General features: G+C 44.0%; 1 long non-coding RNA gene across 2 annotated transcripts in view; it reads right to left on the bottom strand.

Moving 5' to 3' along the window:
* LOC103784411 (uncharacterized) overlaps positions 1-13,759 on the bottom strand; it is a 155,193-nt gene that overhangs the window by 35,042 nt on the left and 106,392 nt on the right. The window contains exon 2 of one of the 2 annotated variants that reach the window (XR_001338421.4): positions 5,538-5,656. The exons of the other annotated variant lie outside the window; for it this stretch is intronic. This is a non-coding gene — a long non-coding RNA (uncharacterized LOC103784411). The remainder of the gene's footprint in view (positions 1-5,537; positions 5,657-13,759) is intronic. 2 annotated transcript variants of the gene reach the window in all.

The raw sequence follows: 13,759 nt of genomic DNA, 5'->3' as shown, positions 1-13,759 counted from the left end.
ATGGGGTGCCCAGATATTTGGACAAACATCATTTGGGTATTTCCGTGAGGGTGATTTGGATGAGATAAGCATTTAAGTTGGTAGACTATGTAAAGCAGATTGCCCTCTCTAATGTGGATGGGCCTCATCCAGTCAGCTGAAGGACCAAATAGAACAAAAGGCTAACCCTTCTCTGAGTAGAAGGAAATTCTTTCTGCCTAATTGCCTTTGAACTGGAACATCAGCTTTTTTCCTGCCTTCGGTCTTGAACTGAAACATCAGCTCTTCCTTGGTCTCAAGCCTGTTGGCTTTCAGATATGAACAAACACCATCAGCTTTCCTGCTTCTCAGGCCTTTGGACACAGACTGGAACTAAACCATAGTCTTTCCTGGTTCTCTAGCTTGCAGACTCACCGTGCAGATCTTGGGACTTTCCCATCTCCATAATTGCATGAGCCAGTTTCATCCCATTCCTTCAAGTTCTCTGGAGAACCCTAACACGTTTCCAACGTCTTTTTCCACTCCCCATAATTTACTCTGTACTCTAGTTGGGCTGGACCCAGAATGCTGCTTGGCCTGCCATGCTCTTATGTGTCTTCCTGCCTTTGCACAAACATTTCCTCTGCCCCCAAAGCCCTCCTCTACCCTAATCTTCAGGGTCAACTCCTGCTCACCTGTTAGAACTCAATTTTTGTGTCACTTAACTCAGGATCTTATCCTTTTGAGTTTGGGCCTTCTCCCATGTTAGCCAATGCTCACATCATTTTCATATACTCTTTTGAAATCACCTCTTACTGGTCCTGAGAAGAATGCCATGATTAACTTTTACAAATGAAGGTTTATAAGCCCCAACCAAAAAAAAAAAAAGGAACTTCAGATCCACCATTGAACAGGAGATTTCTTCCAGATTACGTGCTTATTACTGTGGCCAGCTTGCCTTTAAAAGCTCTTTCACAATTAGAGATGAAAACTCCATCCTTCTGCAGAGGCAGCCCTAGCTGTAGAGGGCTGGAGACATGGCCCAGGCAAAGGGTATCAAAGGTATGTGTCAATCAAACCTCCCACAGGCCAGTGCTCTTCATCATGAAATGCAAAGGGAGATGTTGGCAGATACAGGTTATGTGGGATCCTCTGAGCTGAGATTCAGAGGGCAGTTGCAGCTCCTTCTTACCTCAGAAGCACTACAAATGGCATCACAGACAAGGGAGAATTTCCTATTGGTCCCTAGGATGGTTCAGGGAATATGAGAAACCAAAAAGAAAAAAGATAACAGAAGATGCAACGATAAAAGTTGGGGCAGGGACTCCTGGGCATGGAGAAAAAGCGTACAGGAATGCCGGGCAGTTCAGGCTGACCTAAGGAAGAGCCCTGGATCAAGAAAAGACTGCCTTCTCCTCCTAGACATCTGGAGTCCCCGTACCTCATCCTGATATCTGGTGACTCCTGGAGGTTTTCCTGGAGAGAGCGGGAGTGTCTACTTGACATCGAAAGGTCAGTATTGGGGTGAACAGTGAGAGGGGGTTAGTGTGCTGTGGACACCAGTGAATGGAGACCTAGAGGGATGGAAATCCACATGCAGTGTAGGAGATGAGGCTTGCACTCCATGAAGCTAAGGCACCGACTGCATTTTGCTTGAAAAGTCTTATACTGCCAGGATCTGGAGTTCAGATAAAACTCTCTTGGCTACACCCATCAGTGGAGTTACTTCTGAAGTTGTTAAAACAGTGTTGTTATAACACTGCTAGAATGGCTATTAAGTTGTGTATGGTATGGAATAGACCAGAGAAACCATAGGAACTTATTACACCGATTAACTAAATTTTACCTATAAGGTTTCTTCCAAGTTGCCATTTTCAAGATAGTCTTAACTTTAAAAACAAAAAGAAAGTATTTTCACCTCTTGCTTTACAGAAAGTAGACAAAAATATTATTCTAGATGAAATAAGTGTCTCCACAGCCAAGGATGTATCAGGGAGAATTGCATTCCCCTTGTTTCAACTTCTTTAAACATATCTGCCTTTAACAAATGTGCTGAACATGCGTTGTATACAGTATAATGTTTCAGTATATTCCAGTGATGAATTGCCCAGCACCTTATCATAAAAAATGCCCAGCACTTTTATCACTTTATCATAAAAGTAAATAGTACCGTGATTTTTAAAACTCCCAGTAGTTTGGGTACATAGAGATTTAATTATACTGGATCCCTTCACTCACACAGCATTGCTTATACATCTCCATGCATAACTTGGGTCCACACATCTAGCCTTGGTTTGGTTTTTCTTTTTGAAATATATGGTATATTACTGTTTCTTCAGTTTCATGTATCTTGCTAGCTGAAAGACAACTAAACGAAACTGAAGGCATTATCCTCCCTCCGATTCTCACTCCCTGCTGTGTCCCTGGTGGTGTCAAGGACACAGTTCTCCTTTCACTTCCCAGTGTTGTTACTGCTGGGAAGCAGGGCAGGTAAACCACAACTAAATCCACATCCTGCAAGACCCCTAGGAGCTGATTTCTCAGCTCAGAGGCAAAAGAAGCAGCAATGGCCCACACTCACCCACTGAAAACCCCTCTAAATGCTCCCCAGCTTTCAGAAGGCCTCATCTCATTCTTTCCTCAGACCCAGCAGGGGTCAGTCCTTGTTCCCAGCCTTCCTCAGGAGGCCCTGACCTCGGCCAGTGCTGAAAAAGGAGTCACTCATTGCCCTGGCTGGGCTTTGAGAAGGTCAGGCCTGAGGCCTGGGTGGCCTCACCTAAGGGAACAAACAGTACACAGAGTCACCCTTCACTGACCCTTGCTCATGGAGGAGGCATGATGTGAAAAGTCCCTGATCCTCCCTCCTTTGCTCTGGAATGTATCTTATTCCTTCCAGATGTTTTCCCTAATAATAGCTGCTTGATCTAATGTAAGAGTGAGTCTGTATTCCCCAAGTGCACTGTGGACAATGGGAAAATAATCCAGAAATGAGTGGGGAAAGAGTACTTGGGGGTTAAATAATCTTTTTTTCCTGGATGGTCCTCAGAGTTGATAACCCATAAGGCCTAAAGTTTGAAAGGAAGAACTAAAACTGTTTATTTGCCAATGACATAATGTCTGGTGTAGAAAATCCCAAAGAATCTAAAAACCAAAAATCAAGCAAAGAAAACCCTCATAGAACTAATAGTTGGGTTTACCACAGTTGCAGAATACAAGATCAATATACAAAAATCAATTGTATTTCTGTATACTATGAATGACTGTGTGGAAACCAAAATTTAAAACACAGTATTCATTTACATTATCACCTCCTCAAAATAAAAAATATGTAAGTATAACCAACAAAACATGTACAGGACTGCTGAAAACTTCAAAATGATGATGAAAGAAATTAAAGAAGAAGTAAATAAATGGAAAAACATATTGTGTTTATGGATTGGCAGATTCAACATAGTGAAGATGCCAATTCTCCTGAAATTGATTTATTAGTTTAACACAATTCTCCTGAAATTGACTTATTACTTTAACACAATTCTTATCAAAACTCCAGCAAGGTTTTTTTGAAGACTTAGACAAGATTATTATAAAAGTTATGTGGAAAGGCAATGGATTAGAATAATTGAAACAATTTCCTGAAAGAATTAAATGGGAGGAATCACTCTATCTGATTAAGATTTACTTCATAGCAACAAACAATAGAGACGATGTATATTAGTGAAGGAACAGATAGATCAATGAAATTGAATAGAAAAGCCAGAATTAAATCCACAAAAGTACAGTCAACTGATCGTCAATGGAGGAAGAATAGCCTTTTAAACAGACAGTGCTGGAAAAGTTGGACATCCTTAGGCAAAAAGAAAGAAAAAAATGAACTTCAATCTATATCTCCTATCTTATACAAAAGTAATTCAAAATTCCTTATAGATTTAAATGTAAAATGTAAAACTATAAAACTTTTAGAAAACATAAGAGAAAATCTTTAGGAGCTAGGGCAAGGTGAAGAGTTCTTAGACATGACACTAAAAGCACAATCATCAAAAGAAAAAATCCATTAAGTTGTACTTCATTTAAATTTTAAAATTTTGCTCTGTGAAAGACTATTAAAGAGATGAAAAGACATGCTATAGACTACTAGAAAATATTTGCAAAACACACATATGACAAAGGACTCATATCTAAAATACATGAACTCTCAACACTCAACAGTAGCCAGGGGCTAGGGAGTAGGGAATTGGGGGTGTGACTACAAAGGCATAGCATGAGAGATATCTCTGTAGTGCTAGAACAGTTCTGTGTCTTGATTATGGTGGTTGTTACATGAATTTACATGTGATAAGAATGTATAAAATCAGATGCAAAACTAGTGAACTTTAAATAAGGTGTGTGTATTATACTACTGTCAACTGTCTGGCTGTGATATTGGGGAAAATTGGGTGAAGAGTACACAGTCCCCTCTAAACTACTTTTTGTACCTTCCTTTGAATCTATAATTATTCATTACCTGGATAGTCATCAAGTTGTTAATCCACTCACAATAACTGAGACTTAACTCTATTCTCCCATTGTAGACAGCAAATCTTTACAGGGACTGAGGCTTATATCTCTTTATGCCCTCCATATTCTGGCCACAGCTGAGTGCTCAGTATGTTTCTAAATGATAGCTGTCCTTGATCTCCTTTGGTGCTTGCCTCAAATTGGAATCTTTGCCCCTGCGTCTTTACCTAAAACTGTCTGATGTATCCATCAGCCAGGCCCTGAGGAGCCCCACTTGTTCCAGATTCTTCAGATCCTCCTGGCAGCAGCAGGCCAGTCCAAATGAACATTCCACTCTGTACTTTCCAAGAAAGTGGAAGCTCCTTGAGACAGGATCTCCTTCTGTCATGTGCACCACTGTATCCCCATCCCCTAGAGTAGTGTCCAATATATAGTAGGGACTCAGAAAATATTTGTGGACTGACTACCCATTAAAAAGAGAGAGAGAGAGAGAAAGTAACGAGCAAAACAATCTTGCATGCAATCTAGCATGCAAAAAAGTCATAGGTCAACAAGGCTCGCTCTTCTAATAAGAAGAAGGAAGCAATCTTTATATGTGTGTCTCTTATAGAGGCCCATCTAAAAACACCTTCATGAGCCACCCTATGTGCAGTGATTTTTCCTTCTTCAGAATTTGCACAAACACCTCAAAGAATTGTTACTGTGTGGTGCACTCAGTTGAATTCTATCCAGGCATTCACTAAGCCATACTGTGTGCTGGGCACTGTACCAGCAATGGGGGTTCAGAGATTAGCAAAGTCTGCTTCCTGTCCCAAAGAAGCTTCCGGCACAATCGGGGGAGACAGACAAGCAGATCATTCCTATGGGTGTGCCTACAGTGCTAGGATGGCACAGAAGAGAGGAATCCCGGTATAGTCTGGGAACATTGGGGTGGGCTCCCAAGTTATCAGACAGATGGGGAGATGGACAGGCAGGCAGATGACCACTACTGAGTTCTGTGCCAGACACCATGCTGAATATTATACACATCCTCTCACTGAGGCTTCTACAACTCCATAAGGCCAGTTTTATTCTTTCCAACTCACCTGAATCTGGGAGGACAAGTAGGATCGGGCAGGTAAGAGGAAGGGGAAAGGTGATCCCAGGTTCAGAGAACATCATGAACAGAAGCAGGGAAGTGTGCACACCGGGATTGTCTGGGGACCTGCAAGCACAAGTCATTTGTATTACTGGGGCAAAAACTTGACTGAGATCAAAATGGAAAAGGAACCAGAAGTAACCAAAAGAATCAACCCCAGAAGGTTTTGTTTGCCATGCCAAAAATGACAACGGTCTTCAGACCAGTCTCTATGGAAGCCTGGCATTCATGGGGCTAGGCCATGAGTTACTGCACATGTTTGGTGCTAATTTCATTAAAATGTGTTTCAGATAATATTGTAGCAGATGCTGTTTGTACCCTGCCCATACTTCCTGCTCCTTGACATTGCATTACACACCAGCCCACTTCAAACTGCCAGCCCTTGCATTGCTTTGACTGAGTTTTCTTTGACAGACAGAGTCCACTGTGCCTGACCACATGGCTGGTTGCCCACACCCCACAGCTCTCAGACAACGGAGTTGGTTATAAAATTCCAGCTCCATTTCCCCTTGGGAGAAATAACTCTGAGCCACAGGTCCTATGCTGGCTCTCAGAGCTCCCCAGTGGGGTTAGCTCTGGTTGTCCACAGCGGTAATTTACTCGATCAATTTTCCTCCATTGGCTACCTTCCCTTTCCCATCTTTTGTCCTCACCTTCCTACAAGGTGTTTCCTGAGAGCACCTCTTAGATGAGCTGCTTGCATTTAAATCCTGTGTCAAAGTCTGTTCCTGGGGCAACCCAAGCTAAGACACACACACACACACACACAGAGGCATAGACTATCTCTGGTAGGATTCAAAGAAACTGATAAATGTGGTGTGGCTTCTGGGAAGAAAAACATTTCTTGGGAACAGGGCTGAGGGAGGAGACTTATTTGTCACAAAATATACTTTTTTTGTTGTTTTCACCTTTTGGCTTTTGCACCATTTCCATGAATTTTCTATTTAAAAAAATAAAATAACTTCCAAAGCTTGACCAGAGGCAATCAAAGAAAACCAATAAATCCTGTTAAAATTAAATAAATACTTTTTTAAAAGCTACCCAAAATATGTACTTTAAATCATTTAAAAAATCAACTGTGATTTTACAACAACATAGTCACATGGGCTTTGTATCAAAACATTGTAACATGTTGGAGACCACCAACGTATTAACTCATGTTGCCAGGAAAATTCTCTTTGAGATAGTCTGAAAAATTTATCTTTTCTGCTAGTTTCATTCATAACTTTGAATGTTTAACAGAGGTGTCACTGATTAGTAAGATTGTAGCTCTATATAGGTGATTTCTTAAAATCCAGGTCCATGCATGTCCTCTCAATTTGTACAAGCATACTACTATGGTAAACTGAGTCACACTCAACCAAATTCACACAGGCAAAACCTAGGTGATCATGATCCCTCCCACTGCATAATGGTGAGTTGTGCAGTCAGGATCGTATCACACGAGCACCTGTCCTGAGGCTGGGTTGCTTTTGATTTGACTTTTACATTTAACACAGGGAGTAAAAGCACTTAAATATTGTTAATGATTCAACTTAGAATCAAATTTTCCTCCTACTCCACATTTAAGGTATTGGGTCTGTTTAATTGAGCGCATCCTGAGATTTCAAGGCAAGCTGTTTAAAAATTAAAAATAAAGTAAAGCAAAACAATTTTATGACCTACTTCTGTGAATTGAACTTTCTCAACATTGGACAATAGAAACAAATGCAGGAATAAATTGAATACCAAGGCTGACATAAAACTGCAACTGTACCCATGACCATGAATGTCAAATGTTTACACTTCTTAAAATACTCACATTGTTCAGAGTGACTGGCTTTATAACAATGTGTGCCTATAAAGTACATATCTACCAATAAGATAACTTTTCATCTGTTTCTTCTATTGGTTTTGAATATAACATTTATTTGAAAAACAAGTTACATTTCCAAATGTTTGTGATCTCTGACGTGGATGACGGTGACCAGGGCCAGCTCCTACGCGGGCATGGGCGAGTGCTGTGGCCAGATGTGTGTGTTTGAGGCAGGCCACCCTGGCTGCTGTTGGAAAGGGAACTGGAGCCAGCCAGTCTCCACTCTGGGCAGACAACTGGAAGGTGCTGGGAGTCAGGCTAGAGATAAAGATTTGGCATCGCAAGCCTGGTGGGAGGTGGTTGACGTCTTGGGTGCTGAGGCTGGAGCCCAGGGCGAGTGTGAAGTAAGAGGAGGGGGTCAAGATGAAAGCCTGAGAAGCCATCTTCAGCCGCTCTTTCCACAGGCATCAGCATCAACCTCTTGACTACAGGACACCCCTGGAGGAGTGAGACTTTGGAATCAACATTCTTGAACACCCCACGAGACCTAAAAAAAAACCCTGCATATAGCAGCTGTTCTGTAAATGTTTCTAGACTGACTTATTTCTTCCAGACAGCAAGGGATTGTATTATAATGAGAATCTCATTTAAACAAATTCATCAAAATTCCTGTATTATAGCCAAACTTGTTTAAATGTCTCTACCTAGGTGGAATTAGCAGCTGGCATCTTTTTAAAAAAATTATCACAATTTTTAAAAAATATGCATACTCTGAATTTCAAGTCAAGGCTAAATTTTAAAAAAAGAAAAAGAGAGTGTGTGCACACACTGGGCACTTTTGAATGGCATATTTTCTCCCTAAAGAAGAAACAAAACAAGGGAGGAAGAGAGGAAGAGAGGGAAAGAAGGAAGGGAGGAGGGAAGAAAGGAAGAAAGGAAGGAAGGAAGGAAGGAAGGAAGGAAGGAAGGAAGGAAGGAAGGAAGGAAGGAAGGAAAGAAGGGAGGGAGGGAGGGAGGGAGGGAAAAATGCATGGTTTGTGGTTAACCAGGCCCTTAGCAGACATCCTATAGAGAAAGTACATGATGAAACATGCCTAGCCTGAGTTTCCTACCTACTCTGAATTTCTTTCCCCTCTGCTGATATTTAATAACTGGGCTCAGAGGATAATTCCTTTTATTTCCTCTCCCTGTCTGCTCCACTCCCCTGCAAACTCCTTCCAGGTTTCTGAAGCAGAGTCTGGGCCTCCCTGAGTGGAACTCGCCCAGCCACATTGAGAGAGAGTCTCACTGCTCATCTCCCTGGGGCCCCAGTGCCTTGAAGCTACTTCCTGAAGGACCATGTGGGGACCTGAGAGAGGACACTGAGCCTGCTTTCATGGTAAATGTGTGCCTTGCCCTGTTAGTTTCTTTCCCTGGGTGGGAACAGAACAACCAAGAAGGGGGAAATGTCTTCCGTGGCGGGGTGATTCCCACCCTTCCCCTCTCAGGAGGAACTTCCCGGCCACCCCACTGTCCGCATTGTCCCTGAGGGCTGGAGGTTGACCAATGTGGGCCTGGGATGGGCCTTACTGTGGTCCCTCACCTCCTCCCTCTGTCCCCATGTCCATCTGTGCAAACTCTGGTTGAGATGACTGTCACAGGAAGTCTGGAGGGAGGAAAGAAGTCACAGAAGGGCAACGTCGGAGGGGAAGGAGGGAGGGAAGGAGGCTCTGTGGTGGGTGGGACCCTCCCAGCACCGTCCTCAGGTCCAGGGCTCCACTAGAGGGAAGCGAAGGAACATAGGTTTCAGGGACCCTCGCTTGCCTTTTCAGAGCCCTGTGCCTAATTTCGTTTTTGTAACTTTACATTCTTAAGAAAGTGTCCGCAAATTCTGTAGGCTTCAAGGCCCCGAAACCAAATCCAGATGGTACCACTAGCTGACTTTGAGTCACTTTTCTCCTGCTGCCACCTCCCAGAACCACGCTCTACACATTCCTACATCCCTGGCTCACTTGGCTGCAGCCGCTGGCACAGGTCTCCTTGTTCTTTGGACATACCAGGCGGTGGCCAAGGCATTAGGGCCTTGGCATTGGCTGTTCCCTCTGCCTGGAAGCCTCTTCCCCCAGGTGAAGGCTTTTCCCACCTCCTTCATGCAAGTGGTGCTTTCTCAGTGAGGCCTGCCCTGAGCTCCCTAGTCAAGGTGGAATCCCCGGCTTCTTTGACCTTGTGTTGCCTTCTACCTGCTAAGTTCCCACATCAGTTATCATCTGCTAACACAATTCAAAATCTAGTTATTTACTGTTTTCTGTCCTCCTCCCACCACTAGAACTTAAGTTCCATGAAGGAAGGGAAATTCAAATCTGTTTTGTTTACTGACGCATTCTGAGCACCTAGTACATAGCAGTCACTCGGTTCATATTTGTCTGATAAATGCACGAAATTGCAGGTCCTAAGGCAAGGATACTGCCTGCTGCAGTTTGAGGACAGCTCTGGCCAATAGGCATCCAAATGAGAGAAAGAAAAATTGCTTCTCAGGGGCAACTGGCTTTGCAGGCTATCATGGGCCAAGGCCATGGACACCAGTGCATCCCGTCCCTGCCTGTCTGTCTCAGGATGCATCATTTGGCTCTGGGAATGTGCTGCCATCTAAGAACTTGCCAGAACTGCTGAGGCTGGGACAGGAGAGGGGCTGAAGCCTGCCCAGGCCGTGACTGTCTCACTGGTACTGGGGATCGTGGGACTTGTCATGTGTGGTGTCTAGACCTGGAAAAGTGTAGCTAATTACTAACATAGCAAAGTGCTGAGTTAAAGAACAGAGATGTTTACTCAGAGCTGGTGCTAATTTCCTGCCTTTGCAGTGGCTGCTGGACTGGGAGGTGCACATCTGGCAGCACTTGCTGGCCTGACCCAAGGATGCAGAGCTAGAGCTCCAGAGGGTGATCATCTTGTGTCATTTGAGTCCCACAGGGACACGTCACTGATTGGCATTTTACCCTGGCGCCGAGAAGAGGGCGTGGAGGACACCAAGATGTCCATGGGGTTGGCAACCCATAGTCAGCCAGCCAAGACCACCCCTGCAGACAATGCTGATGACATCATGACGATCCTAAGCTTTATATAGTAGTTCACAGTCGCCAAAGCTCTTTGTCATACCCTATTTAATTTTATGGTCATCCAAACCTGTAAGAAAGACAGAGCAGGAATTGTCATCCCATTTTCCACAGGAAGAATGTGAGGTCTAAAGGTGAGGCTGTGTATCACAGAGCTAGCAAACGTCATGCTGGACTGGCTTCAGCACTAACAACTACACCCTGTCCTGTGTGCTCAGAGACATGGACCCTTGACACCCCTGGGTTTAACACTTGCAGCTTCAACTATATCCTAGAAACCTCAAAGGCCCCTGAGTGTAGTGACTTATCCCTGCACTGTGGCTGAATTTGAATCCTCCTTCGATGAGGCCAGCTTGGGAGTCACATGGCTCACAGTGTACTTGGCTTGACATTTTTTAATCACCCTGTGGGCACCCTAACCCTCCTGTGACAATTTAAAAGCAAAACAAAAACCAAAAAAATTGTTTGCTTTTGAAAAATAGCCATCAGCTGCAAGTCAGCTAAAATCAAAGAGGCAATGGATGAGTGTGAATTTCATCATTAGGGGTGTAGTTGTCAATGAGACGTACTCGCGGCTGCCTTCTGATACACACTTGCCAAGTGTCAAATGTTTTGTTAGGTGCTTTACAAATGTTGAGTCTGGGTTGTCAAAGCCTGTGCTTTGAAATTCTACATCGTACTTTTCTCCTTGGAGATGCAACCTAGCAGCCTGTGTAGAGGCCTATATTTCTGAGCTCACATACCTTCAGACTCAGAAAGGTCTCAGAAAGTAACTTGTCTCTTTGTCTGTCTGTCTCTCTCTCTCTCCTTTACCATTGTCCTTCCTCTCTTCCCCCAGTAATTTTATAGCCTTCTTCTCCAATCTTCTCTTTCTTGGGCTGACCTGGAAACTCCAAATTCCTCTCTCTTCATCTTGCAGAATAATCCATTCATTCAACAAATAGTTTTCGGATGCCTATTTTATGCCAGGCCCTATGAGCCACTAGGGAAATGGCAGTGAACAAAACAGACATGAATCCCTGCCTTCCTGAGGAGTCCGTGCTAGTGGAGGACAAACAAACAAAAACAAGGTAAAGTCAGGCAGGATAAAGCAGTGAGGGAAATAAGACAAGAGGAAGGGGAATGGGGAGTGATGGGGCTCCCATTTGAGATGTGAGATCAGGGAAGGCCTTCCTGAAGAAAAGGTATTTGGGCAGAGGCCAGAGTCGAAGAGAGGAGAAAATCATGTCATCGTCAGAGGAGGAACATCCCTAGTGTGGGAATGAGCTAAGCCTAGAGTTGCAGAGTTAACAAACAGGAGGAGGAGGACGAGAAACAAGAGGAGATGAACAAGAAAAGGGATTGTTTAGTATATGTCGCATTCAACATTTGGAACACACTTGTCTTAGTCTAACCACGTGTGCTGCTGTAACACAAAACCACAGACTGGTTCCTCTATAAAGAACAGAAATTAGCTGGGATTGGTGTCCAGTGAGGGCCCAGTCTCTGCTTCCAAGATGGCACCTTGCTGCTGCGTCCTCTGCAGGGGAGGAACACTGTGTCTCACAGAACAGAAGAACAGAAGGGCAAACCCACTCCCTCAAGCCCTTCTATAAGGCCCCAGTCCCATCCATGAGGGCTCCACCTTCATTACTTAATCACCTAAAGCAGGGTTCCCAAGCCCTGGACCACCAACCGATACAGGTTCATGTCCTGTTAGGAACCAGGCCACACAGCGGGAGGTGGGGGCAAGCGAGCAAGCGAAGCTTCATTTGTATTTATAGCCACTTCCCATCCCTCGCATTACAGCCTGAGCTCCACCCTCTGTCAGATCAGCAGCAGCATTAGATTCTCTATAGGAGTAGGAACCCTACTGGAACTATGCATGCAAGGGATCTAGGTCATGCTCTTCTTATGAGAATTTAACTAATGCCTATGATCTAGCATGGAACAGTTTCATCCCCAAACCATCCCCACCCCTCCAACCTGTTGAAAAATTGTCTTCCACAAAACTGGTCCCTGGTGCCAAAAAGCCTGGGGACCACTGACCTAAAGGACTCACTCCTTAATGCTATTACATTAGAAATTAAGTTTCAACATGAATTGTGGAGGAGACACACATTCAAACCATAACAATACTTATACTAAAATAATTACATGTTGTTTATCTGAAATTCAAATTTAACTTGGAATCCCGTATTTTATCTGGCAACCCTGGATTTTGGCTTAAGGAGTGGAAAGGAGACCAATGTGGCCACAATGGAGGAAGCAAGGAGAAGATGGAGGGAGATGAGGTTGGGGAAATTTGGAGAGGAGAGGGTGGTTGACATTTCAAACACAGAGAAGCCATCTAGGTATGCTTCCAGCTCTTCCAGTGGAATTGTCTCCACCTGTCCAAGAGAGAAACCCATGCTGAGGGCTGTGAAAGAGGAAATAGGAAAGAACATAGCACAGGGAACTCAATCTAGACTGAGTCCTAAAGTGGTTCAAGTCTGCAGCATCCCTTCTTCGAACGAGGTAAGATTCTTTGGAAACCCTGGGGTATCAACTAGGTCTTGGCTCCTTCACCCAGCAGAACAGCTGGGTCCTGAGCAGACAAACTGAGGGAGGTGGAGTGGGGGCATTACCTGGGAGCCCAGAGGTTAGATTATCTCAAGACAGGTAAGGTGGGGGGATAGAGTCAACAAATTCTCAGGGATCCAGAATCCTTGGTGGCTGGCTGTGGGCATCCTGGGAGGGGACAGATCAGCCCAGGGAGTCAAGAATTTGCCATTGGCCAGGACAGTTTATTTGAGAATCTGAACTGCAAGCAAACCTTGGTGACAGATCTGAGCTGTAAGTATTAAGGTTGAAACAGAAAATACCCTTTGAGGTTAAGATGTATATAAACCATTGGGCCTCATGCTGGCTGACTTTGGGATCTGGGGAAAAGCAAGATAAACCTAGGGAGACATTTCAAGGAAATTCTGCTTTAGCCCCTGACGCCTACTTCATAGTAGGTGTTTAGTCCCTGAGGATTAAATGAGATGATGTATGTAAATCACCACACTTGGTACATTGGTAAGTATGACATTAAATGGTAAATGTCCCTTCTTCATTATACTGCTGTTCCCAAATCTGGGACCTGAAGGGAGCTTAAGACACCCTCTACCCCCTTGGCCTGCACACATATACACACACACACACACACAGACACACACACACATATATGAGAGAAACTGCATGGTTAGATCTGAGCACTACAACCGAATCTCTTCCCTTTCTTGTAGATAGTGAGCTGGTAAGATTAAAATGCCTGGCACATAG

This window comes from Pan paniscus, chromosome 1 (genome assembly GCF_029289425.2).
Source record: "Pan paniscus chromosome 1, NHGRI_mPanPan1-v2.0_pri, whole genome shotgun sequence".
NCBI lineage: Eukaryota > Metazoa > Chordata > Mammalia > Primates > Hominidae > Pan > Pan paniscus.
The sequence above is the reverse complement of the archived record's forward strand: the minus strand, read 5'-3'. Positions and strand labels throughout refer to the sequence as shown.